Source organism: Mastigoproctus giganteus, chromosome 9 (assembly GCF_048544385.1).
Source record: "Mastigoproctus giganteus isolate SK-2022 chromosome 9, ASM4854438v1, whole genome shotgun sequence".
Classification (NCBI taxonomy): Eukaryota; Metazoa; Arthropoda; class Arachnida; order Uropygi; family Thelyphonidae; genus Mastigoproctus; species Mastigoproctus giganteus.
Genome location: NC_143583.1, coordinates 132,781,579 through 132,792,572, shown reverse-complemented (window position 1 = coordinate 132,792,572; position 10,994 = coordinate 132,781,579).

Sequence of the window (10,994 nt, the reverse complement as noted above, 5' to 3'; positions counted from 1 at the left end):
GACCGAGTAACTCAGCCACGGAGTGAAAAAAGCCCATTAAAATTCCTCGTGTCATCTACGGGATTTGAACCCGGGCCTTTTCCACCCGGTGTGGGGAGGACGGTGACGATACTACTGTGCTACTCGCGCAGACACTAGGGTGAAGTCTTCGTAATATTTAGTAAACCATTCCTGCACAAGTCTGACAGAGTGCATTGAAAACGCCAACACTGTTACGGAACACTAGGAACATCGCCGTGTATAAGTGGCAATGATGACGCAATAAGTCATCAACGTCAAACATCTTTGCTCAGAGGATCTGAGTTTCTCAGCGAAACAATTCCAACACCAAAAAGCCGCAGCCACCAGGCTGTTTGTGCCATGCATACGGGATTCATCTTATCTTGTTGTCGTCAGACGCGTATCTTTCCGCCAGAATGATGCAGCAAAAATATAATTCTTCCGATTTTCTACTAGTACACTGCGATGTTCACGCATGATACAGCAGAAATGATAAGCATGATTCAGCATGATACAGCAAACAAGATGATTCTCCCGATTTTCTACTAGTGCACTGCGATGTTGACGAAACAAAGTGAGACAGACCTGGCCGTAACGTGCAGTCAGAAAGAGATGTTGAGTTGGCCTGCTGCTCTGATAACTCTGATGGAGAGTTTTCAGAGCACCATGGGACTTTTCGATCATTTGTGTGACCATGTTGTTCTGTCTGTTTTTACATGAGCCACTACAGTCATCTCATTCCATTCTTCTGCCATCGGCTTCACACAACAGGTTTTGTGCAAGCTGTTTTTTTAAACAGTAGGTCGGAAAGAACCTTGAAGACGCTGTTTCGACACCCTTCCCCACTCTGCACCACCACCAACGATCATGTGCTGAAAGTCTGTCACATCGCGAGTTCTTTCCCTGCTCGTAATATGTAACACTAGATGCTAGTAGAACACATACCCACTCATTGACTGTTGGCTGTGTTCCCGGCACAGCTTTTATTTTAAATTGATGGTCCTGTTTCGATGCTCTTTCAGTGTACGTCCATCATTATAAACAGTAGGGATATCTTTATCACATAACAGTGTTTTCGTTTGTTATAGTTCCCGGATGATTTTCGAGAGTGGGCTTTATAAGAAGTGGGTGACTGAATACCAGGTTTATGAGGAAATAATATACCAGTCTGAGAGAGAAGACGCCCCTAAGAGGAAATCCGCAAAAGTGATTCAACTGGGTCATCTGTTAGGAGCATTCCTACTATTGATCGGTGGTTATATACTGTCATCTACTGCTCTTTTATTGGAGATTCTCTTATCAGTGATTCAGAAAAAAATTAAAATTGTTAGGAGAATAAAACTTCGAAACCTGAAAAAAAGGAACACAAAGGTGTCGCTTGGTATTCGAGGTAAAAAAAGGCACAAGTATCCTCAATATCCCCTTCGACGTATCCGACGGAAGAAATTCAAGTCATTGAAGTGTCTGTCTGTTGTATATTCGCATGAAAAAGGAAAAAATACTCGGTGATGGTCACGATTAGTGATGTGAAGAAAGAAAAAAGTATCAACAGATTACTTCCGACTATCCACCATTAGTCACGATAAGTCTCATCTTCGGATTGATTTTAATAATCTTTTCGCGTTATGTGTTTAGTGGTTTCGATGGAAAACTTCCTTAAAGAAACACAGCCGAAATAACTTATTGTAATGTTTGAGTTGGTAGTGGCAGGAATTTTCCTATAAAGACAAGTTACACAGTTTGCTGAGCGACAATGTCATAATTCTCTCATCTTATTAGTAAACTTTGCAGAAAATGCTATTAATATGTCTTCCTGGAACAAGTGAATATTGTCTTTCTATTTACATGTAATTGTCGGTGTTGTATAAGAATATGTGCACAGGTTGATAATTTAATTCGTGGAATGCGCCTACCTTAATTTTAATCTTTGACGCAGAGGTCTACTGATGCTCTCTCTCCTTTTCCTTCGAAGTGTATGCACTTTGCCATCGACGAATACACTCTAAGAAGCCCTTTGAGAATGATCGTTATCACCATAGATTCTCGACTTTCTTTAAAATGCCAATTCCATTTGAAAACTGCAATTTTCTTCAAACACTTGGTCCCTTAAACCTATGATATTTCTCTCACAGTCTCTGCATCACTCTTACCACCTTGAACAATTGCTAATACTAAATCATTCTCAGTCTTCAAATCTTCCATTCAGCATTTCACAAAACGAGTCACACTAACAGCATGTAATTTAAGGCCAATATGCGTCTATCAGACATGTCAGAACTTGCAACTGTGTCAGCGTATTCTAGGGCATACACTCCCGCCATCTACCAGTAGATCGCCGAAACCTAGGTGGTCATGCGGTGGCGCTGCTATTCCGTGAATTAAATGATCAGCCTGTAAATAAATAAAATATTTCCTTTAGCTGGCTCAGTTCCTTTATTCATGCTTGCGATAACATAGCTTGTAATTTGTACACAGGATATTTGACCTGATGGAAGTAGAAACTTAAACTCAGCATATGCGCCATCTTTATATTGTTGTTATAGGGTTTTAGGCGCATCAGCAACTTAGGCCATATTGCACTGTCTCTAAATTTTTTGTGTTCTGTGTGGTCGATTTGCTGTTTCTGGGTGCTAAAAATCATGCTACCCTCGCCTGAAATCGACTAACTCAGCGACGTTGCGAAAAAGACCCATAAGAATTCCTTTTGCCATTGACGGGATTCCAACTCAGGTCTTTTCCAACCGGTATGGGTGGACAGTGATTATACGAACTGTACCAACCACGAGGACCATATATATCATGAACGCATTCTGTACTTATTTTACAATCCCAAGCGGTTGGTCTCAAGCAAGCGTGGCATGCTTGAGACCAACCGCTTGGGTTTTTCAACTCGGGTTTTTCGTCCAGCAAACAACAAATTGACCAAAGAACACACGCAAATTATAAACATATTATATACTGCGTAATATAGCCTAAGTTGCTGATGCGCCTAAAACCTTACCACAACAACAGCAAGTCGCATAACTTCTGACCTCCAGTCAGAACTCGAAGAGCACACACACAAGTACAGATCCCACAAACTATTTTATTATTTATTTATATAGGATCAATAAACATCCTATCCTACAGCTGGCTTAAATATATTGCTCTTGTCTATGATACCTTTTAACAAACGTTGCTCTCTTCCAAAAACTAGAAGAAAGAGCCTTTTTTTGTAATTATCACTAACTTTGGACTTCTCAAGTTGTTGATCCACGAATTGTCATTGGTTTGGCTTCCTTAAAGAAACGACACTTATTATCTTTATAGCATAGGTAATTTTAGGACCTTTATAATGCGAGTAATTTCAGAAGATTCCTGTGTGTGATCAATACACCTATAGACAAGCAATCAAGAGAAACAACATATCACAACAACCTGCATTTTTCCCCTGCTCAATATAATCAAGTCCAAGCAAGCACTTATCCCGTCGGCGAGACAAGCAATCAAACATAGCGTTGTAAACCACCGTATTCAGCCGCCGTATTGATCCTCTGACAGTCATATTTTATGGGGTTTGTAGATTCAACCAGTATCTCCCAAACTGACTTCTTCACCCTAGCGAACAAATAGTAATGACATGGATACCTCCAAATCCAGCACCTCCAATCCTCATGCGAGCAGCAATTATAGAATATTTCAGTGATGATGGTGTGCCTTCTTGTCCTGAAGGTAAATAGTACCATGTTCCAGCAGTTCATGTTGCCGATGCAAAGCAGATTGTAACGTATTACGAAATAATTCAGCGTAACAGGCCCATTAACTTCACACCAGGTAGCACAGGATAGTGACGTTCCTAACAGTTTAGAACATAACGCTCCTCAATTTCGGAGCACTGCAACTGCATCTTTCATCTAGCGTTAATGACATTCACCATCATGAAATAGTTTCATTCAGCGTCGCATGGATTTCTTAGCCAAATTTCCTCCCTTTCAGTGTTTTTCCCCACGATCAATGCTGAGGACTAAATATCCAGATACACGCATTTCCAGTGCAATTTACATACAACAGATAATAGCTACTGATGTCGCACCTAACGGGAGTTTACTCGCGCAATCCAAATTGCATCCATTAGCGAAGAATATTCATTCATTCTTCCTTTCCGAACAAACATGAACCTAATATTTTAATGCTGTTTGTTAAAAAAAATTAGGTTTATGTTTTTATGTTAATGGTTAATTTTATTTTTTATCCTCTGCTAGTGTAGCTATATTTTTGGCATGCAGTATATTTAGAATGTTTTATTAGTATGTAATGCAAATACTCATATAAATAAACGTAACGGCATTTAAACTAAAAAAAAAAATGACTGTATGCTTACTCTAATAAATAACTAAATAGCAGTACATATTTCGGACTTATACCAGTAATAATAAGAATAAAAAATAATAAAAGAATTTCTAAGGAAATTCGGTATTTCTTGAAGCGTTCATTTTTGTGGGAGGATCGCAAATTCTAAAAAGCAAAATGCGAGGTCATTTGGTCTGCCAAGACTTATGATAAATCGCTCCCAAATAAGAAATTGGGACGAGAAAAGAATCAGTCACCTATGACGTAATAAGAGAACAAAAATAATTCTTATGCTTGAGTTATCGAACGAATCTAAGATGCTGGGTGATTTGTTAGAGTTATGCTTGATTTGGTTTCCATAATGACAAAAAGAACTTTGCTGACGAATTAGACGTTCTGGAGATTTATGGAATGAAAATATGGCAGCGAAATGAAATAAGAGGAGAATATAAATTTATGCAAAATGGTTTATTGTCCATGAAGGTGAATTCATTTCTGACAGAGAATTGCAAGGCACTCAAGTGCAATTTCATGGGTTAGACAGTGACTTAACATTAGAGGGATAAAAGCCCTGAATACTTCACGTTTTTTTTTTTTTTTTTTCTGTTTTCATATTTTCACTTTTTAAGGTTTTTTGCAAAGAATTGGTCATATTTTGCATGACATTAAAATATTCTGCTAATGAAGACCTTGATAACAATGTTGTACTGAAATAATAAATTTTCAGTCAACTCATGCTTTATCTGCTTTAAAATCGATGTATTTTTTTATGAAAACCCCAAACACGAAAGGTATTAGAACCTATAATGTATTTTTTTTATCTTAGCGTTCAGAAGATGAAAGAGGTACTTGTTGACATTAGACTTGAATATCCGCACATTGTAGTTTCAGAAAATACATGTGAAGGAAGATTGTTCCAGAAAACGGAAGTTGAAGGAAAAATGAGGAAGAAGAAAAGTTGGTTCTCTGAGTTTGAAGTTGAACAGTAAATGGATGCTGACTGGATGAGGCACATGTTCGGACTGGTTTGGGAGAGAGAGAGAGAGAGAGAGAGAGAGAGAGAGAGAGAGAGAGAGAGAAGAAATTATAAAAACAGATTCAGAAGAACAGCGCTCTTAGAAGTATGTGTGCAGCAGAAACGTAACGTCTATGAGACAGAGAGTTGCAGAGACTTTGTAAGATGGGTCATTAATTAACCTAACTGCCCTCTTTTGAATGAGGTATAGAAGCTTGGAGGGGTTATGGGGGCACCGCCTCAGATGTGCGAACAATATTTCATAGTAGGACGGATTTGAAATTTGTACAGAGTATAGCTGTTCAGAAAGAAAGTAACGCCGAGAGCGAAAGATAAAACCCCATTTTTTAGACGCAAAGGAAGCTTTGTGATGTGCTTATGCCAAGAGGGAGATTAGAAGTTAGGGTAATTCCCAATATGATCTTGTCTAGAAATCAGTGTCATCAAAGATAAGCATAGGAGCAGAAAAATCCTTTTTTGAGAGATATAAGAATGGACTGAGTTTTTAGAAGGATTGAAATCAACTAAGTTATCTTCGCCCCACTGGAGAATTACCAGCATTTATTACCAGAATTATCAGCATTTAAGGAATTAGTAGCGGATATTCGAGAAGTTGAAGCTGTATGTGCAGGGCAAGGTTTCTCAAACTGGAAGGTGCAATGCAATGTACTGTCAACGACAAAATTATGAATACGATTTCCGGTCAATGGAAGAAATCCATATGCATGGGCTACTCTATAGGGGAGTAGCCCTGGCCTATCCACCGACCAGGAAACCTTCGATTCAGGTAATTGCGGGCTAGGTGGCTAAAATGTGAGGGAGCGCCATCGTGCATAAAGTGTGCTTGTCGACGAATGATCAGTGGCGTGTCGTCCAAGAAATCAGTCATGTTATTTTCCAGAAAGTTTTTGTACGCCTGCCCTGTGAGTTTGTTTGGAAATACATGGGGCCCAAATAACTTATCACCAAAAACACCCGCCCAGATGTTGAGGCTGAACCGCTGTTGGTGATGTGATGGAAGAATTGCATGTGGGTTTTTCTCAGCCCATACATGCTGATTGTGAAAGTTTTGGATTCCATCTCATGTGAACTGTGTTTCATCTGTGAATATCACTAAGGCAGAAAAGTGAGGAGTTGTATCATACTGCTGCAAGAACCACTGGCAGAACATTACTCGCGCAGGGTAATCTGCTGGTGACAAGGCCCGTACCCGTTGAAGATGGTAAGGATACAGTTGGTGTTCTCACAACACTCTCCAAATAGTCGAACGTTGAACAGCCAGTTGCATTGCTATTCTGCGTGTGCTGATTCCAGGAGTGGCATGCACAACATCCAAAATCTCCTCCTCTACTTCAGAAGTCGTAGATCTTGGTCGTCCTCTGCCGGCAGCACGAGCTGTAAAGGTCCCATGTTCACAAAGGCGGCGATGGATACCTTCAAACGTTTTCCTGTCTGGACATCATTGGGAACCTTTCGTGGTACAAACGACGAGCCTCCAGGCATTGCCATCCGCCAAACCGTATATAAAGTGCATATCCGATTTGAGTACATGGTCGGAATGGAAAACCACCAGATTCTGTCAGTACCTTGTGATGAAGAAAATCACCTGCGGGAGATAAGACATTCCGGTTAATAACTCGGGAACCAAGCATTTCCGGAACTATGTTGATGTAAAATATTTTTATTATCTACATAAGAGGAACTCATTCCTGAAGTTATGCCGTGTATTTTTGAGACACCCTGTGTATATATATATATATATATATATATATATATATATATATATATATATATATATATATATACGTTTGTGGGTGATTTTTAATTGGATGGGAGGCATTTCAAGCATTAAGGCCAGCGAAACAGCAATCTATCTAGCAATTTGCTAGGCAGACTGCTGTGTTTGGCTGGAATTCCAAAATAAATTCTTTCTTCTTTACAGAATATAAAACTTAAAATTAGCGAAACAGTTAAAATTATTATTATTTTTTTTTTTAATTTCCTAAATAAGTTTCTTTTGCTGGCTGTGTAATAGTATATTATTCTAGTTAAATTTTTGATTTAACAGTTTTCAAGTTAAACTTAATTAAAATTTTAAGATAACATTATTCTAATTCATTTTTAAAATCTTTTCAGGTTCAAATAGCTGAAATTAAAAAAAAAACTAGATTTGAAAGCATCACTACATAACTCCTTGTGATTTTTTAGTTTTCAATAGTCTTACCCGAACTTACCGTGGAAAACAGTAAATACAAACAAGAAGAAAAGGAACACATTGATTTGTTTTGCAAAACTTGGCATTGTAACTAAATCACATTGAAATATATGGCAAAGATCGTTGTTGTTGTTGTAGGATTTTAGGAGCATCGGCAAATAAGACCACGTTGTTCCGTGTATATTGCGTATGTTCTGAGGTCGATTTTCTGTTTTTGCCGGACAAAAAACCCGAGATTCCGGGAGAAAACTTACTAACTTTGCCTGAGACCGAGTAACTCAGCCATGTTGTGAAAAAGTCCCATACAAATTCCTCACGTCATCAACGGGACTCAAATTTTGCTCTTTTCCACCCGGTGTGGGGAAGACGGTGATAATACAAACTGTGCTATCCACGAGGGCGCGAATACCGAAAAATTTCATCTGGTTACAGGAAAAATTTATCCATTGTGGCTTATGTCTCACACAGGCAAGCTGCATTGACAATTTGGGTAATATAGTATGTTTTTGTAATACATTAACACCAGGAAATCTTCCTATTACAGTAAGGTTATAATAGCCTTCTAACATGTTCTCTTTTTGACAGGTCAAAAAAAAAAAAAAAAGACTGATTCTTGAACAGAGCTGATCACTTTTATAGCTCTTTATATTCTTCTTATCGTTGGTGAATTTTGGGCCATCATTGAAGAGAGAGCCGTGTCAAGACTACAAAAATTAATGATTTTATTTTAAAAATTTTTTAATAAAAGACTTCGATTCATTGAAAACTGTCCTGAATTATATTTAATTCATGAAGATTTAATTCAGAATAAATTAACGATTTAAACTATTTGGATCTGAAAAGATTTTTAAAATTAATTACACTAATGTTATTTTCAAACGTTAACTAAATTAAATTCAACCTGGTAAGTTGAAACCTTTCCCAGAGTAATATACATTAATAGTCAGAAAAACAGACAAGAAATGAAAAAATATATATGTATTATTTGTATATCTCTGACATTATTTCTGTAAAATATTTCTCAGAATGAACAATCAAATCATTACAGCTTAAATATTATTCTAATAGATCATTTTCATTATCAAAAGTAAATCTCGTTGGATGAATGTAATATTTTTTTAAAGGAAAAATATGTGGCGCCATCTAGTAGCAGAAAACATTTTAAAATAATGTGGCTCCCCTAGTGTCGATGGGAAGTCATGGCGGCTTGTACCGCAAAGTCAGAGGTTGGAATCCATCTCAGCTATAACGGTCACGTGAATCAATTATCCCTTTGCATAAGGCAATGGTCAGGCCACGCCTTGAGTACTGTGTACAGGTCTGGAGGCCTCATTTTAGGTATGATGTAGAGTTGCTTGAGCGAGTACAGAAAAGGGCTACAAGATTGGTGAGGGGAATGAAGGGGTCCTCTTACCAAGAAATGCTTAAGTTCTGCAAATTGAGGTGTATAAGGCCTTGAATGGGTTGAGCAGGCTCAATTCTGATGGAATTCTTCCTCTTGCTCAGATCACTAACTTGAGGGGGCATAAATTTAAATTGAGGACAGTTGTAGAATAGATGTGCGGAAACTTGCCTTTAGCCAGCGGGTAGTTGATTGCTGGAACAAACTTCCATCTGTCGTTGTGGAAGTTGAAAGCTTAAATAAATTCAAGAAGTAACTGGACAAACGTTTAGAGGGTGGATATGGATGTGTGAAATGTTTTTTTTTTTTTTTTTTGGCTGATGCTGAAAAAACTTTCTTTCTTGCATCACATGTCTCTACTACAACAACTACTACTACTACAATTATCTCCTACCATTGTTTCCCTTTTATTACTTTTTATTTCAAAGCCTTGTAATATATCCATATAAACCATCAAATTTGATGGTTTATATGGAGATATTACAAGAAGAAGTAAAAGAACCAATATTCGTGAAAGTGACGTCATTGTTTCAAATAAAACCAATGTTCGTGAAAGCGACGTCATTGTTTCAAATATTCAAGAACAAAGATTACATTATGATGTGTCAACTGTGTATGAGTTAATCACTAAGTTAAAGAAACAGGTAGTAAACTACACTACGAGTGAGTCAAATAAAATAACAAAGACGGCATCTACCTTTTTATTAGATAAGTGGATTGACATTGAAATAATTACAACAGCTGTGCTGATTGACAATGAAAGATTAAAAGCAAAATTAGAAGAGATGGAAGTTAAGAGTTGCCCTTTTTAATGAAATTGTGAGGGACCAACCATTTCCTCCTGCTCAGGAAGAACGGCAAATTTGCGTTGATAAGGTTAAAACATACAGTAGTGTAGTTAAGGAAAATATAAGTGATGTTAATGAAGTCAGTAAAATTGGTAATAGAGATGGTGCGGAGGGAATTAATGAGCAAAAATAGGTGAACACTTTAATATTAAGAGCAGATGTTAATGCACAGTTTACGAGTAGTCAGGAGGTCAAAGAAGTGGTACTAAATGCTTTAAAAGATGATTTTAAGGAAATTGAAGTGAAAAACCTGCGAACAATACGAAATAAAGGTGTTTTGATAGAAACGGACAATAAAGATGATTTGAACAAAATGATAGGTTCAGAGACTTTAGTTAGCAATTATGATAAGTTGAAAACAACTAATCCGCCCATACCGGTGTATGATGTACCCAATAATATTACGAAGGACGAAATAGTTCGACTTATATCTAAAGAATTTGAAGGACTATGATTATGATCTCGAAGAGGCAAAGAATTGAGTTGTACGAGGAGTTTCCAAAAAGTAAGGTAACACTTTTTTTTCTCTCGATGATGTTTAATAATACGAAGTTGAAATTATACACCAAGAAATAAGTGAACATGCACTACTTCTCCACAAAGTCTCCAGTTTTATTGATGCACTTGTCCCAACGATGGATCAGTTTATCAATACCAGTACTGAAGAAGTCCCTGCTCACACACAGTAACCAACATCGCGCCTGATGAACTTTCTCATCCGTGGTGAAATGCTTTCCTGAAAGGTGTTTTTTCAGAGGGCCAAACAAATGGAAGTCTGAAGGCGCTAAGTCTGGGCTGTAAGGGGGATGTGACAGAGTTTCCCAACGATTACGGCGCAACTACTCACGAGTGGTGTGGGCAGTGTGTGGAGTTGCGTTGTCGTGCAACAAAATCACGCCGATTTTCAGGAGTCTTGGTTTTGCGTAGAATGTTGGTTTTCAGCTTTTCCAACGTTGCACAGTAAAGCTGTGCATTGATTGTTCCTCCCCCCGGCAAGAAATCCACCAACAGAACATCTTGGCGATCCCAGAGCACTGTGGCCATGATGTCGATCTTCAAAGTCAACACAGCCTGCTTTAAATTCATTGCACCAAAAACACACCTCCTTTGTCATCACCTTTTCACCATAAACAGCAATCAGTTCACGCTGAATGTCATTTGGTGAAGACCCTTTTGCTTGCAAAA